Source organism: Olea europaea, unplaced genomic scaffold (assembly GCF_002742605.1).
Source record: "Olea europaea var. sylvestris unplaced genomic scaffold, O_europaea_v1 scaffold2712, whole genome shotgun sequence".
NCBI classification, from domain to species: Eukaryota; Viridiplantae; Streptophyta; class Magnoliopsida; order Lamiales; family Oleaceae; genus Olea; species Olea europaea.
The window spans coordinates 1964-3476 of record NW_019245527.1 but is presented as its reverse complement, the minus strand read 5'-3'; positions in this window follow the sequence as shown (position 1 = coordinate 3476).

Sequence of the window (1513 nt, the reverse complement as noted above, 5' to 3'; positions counted from 1 at the left end):
TTGCATTTAGAAGGATGCCTTTTGGTTTATGCAATGCAGCCACAACCTTTCAACGGTGCGTGATGGCCATATTCTCTGACACGGTGAAAAAATACATCGAGGTATTCATGGATGATTTTTCTATGTTTGGAGATTCATTTGATTACTGCTTGGATCAGTTGGCTCTTGTATTGCAAAGATGTGAAGAGAAGAACCTAGTGCTAAATTGGGAAAAATGTCATTTCATGGCAAAATTGGGGATAGTGCTAGGCCACAGGATTTCCTCAAAAGGCATTGAAGTTGACAAAGCTAAGATACAAGTGATTGAGAAATTGCAGCCTCCTAATTCAGTTAAGGGAATCAGAAGCTTCTTAGGACATGCAAGATTTTATAGAAGGTTCATTAAGGATTTCTCAAAAATTACAAAACCTCTGTGTAATCTACTGGAGAAGGATGTGTCTTTTTACTTTTCTGATGAATGCTTAAATGCCTTTAATACTTGCAAAGAAAAGTTAACTTCTGCACCTGTGTAGTAGCACCTAATTAGGATCTACCTTTTGAACTTATGTGTGATGCTAGTGAGTTTATAGTGGGAGCGGTGCTTAGCCAACGTAAAGGAAAAGTGTTACATATAATCTACTATGCAAGCAGAACCTTGACAAATGCTCAGATCAATTATGCAACAATAAAAAAAGAGATGCTAGTAGTGGTCTTTGCCTTCAACAAATTTCTTTCCTATCTGACTCGTTCAAAGGTGATAGTCTACACTGACCATGCAACATTGAAATATCTGTTTGAGAGGAAGGATGCTAAATCTAGGCTGATTCGATGGGTTTTATTATTGTAAGAGTTTGACATTGAAATTTGCGTTAAAAAAGGTCCAGAAAATTAGGTAGCGGATCATTTATCAAGGCTGGAGCAACTTCGTGATTCAGATGATGTGGATATTAATGAGGTTTTCCCAGGTGAACAGTTAGTACAGATAGAAAAAGCTCCGCGATATGCAGACATTGTTAATTACTTAACTAGTGGCTATATGGATCCTGATCTCACCTATCAGCAAAAGAAGAAGCTGCTTCATAAAGTGAAATTCTATTATTGGGATTATCCAAATTTATATAGGAGAGTGACAGACCAGATCATTAGGAGATGTGTGCCAGAGGATGAGATGAAACCATCCTTTCACGGGTTCATGCTTCGGCTTATGGAGGACACTTTGGCCCCACTAAAACAGCAGCAAGGGTACTTCAATGTGGTTTCTTTTGGCCTACACGTTCAAGGACTGCCACAGTTTCTGTAGGTCATATGATAAGTGTCAGAGAACAAGTAACATATCAGCGCGTCACGAGATGTCACTTAACAACATTTTGGAGGTGGAAATATTTGATATTTGGGGTGTTGATTTTATGGGTCCCTTTCCATCATCTTACAACAATCGGTACATCCTAGTAGCAGTGAATTATGTCTCTAAATGGGTGGAAGCTAAAGCATTGCCTACAAATGATGTAAGGGTGGTGGTGGACTTCATAAAGAA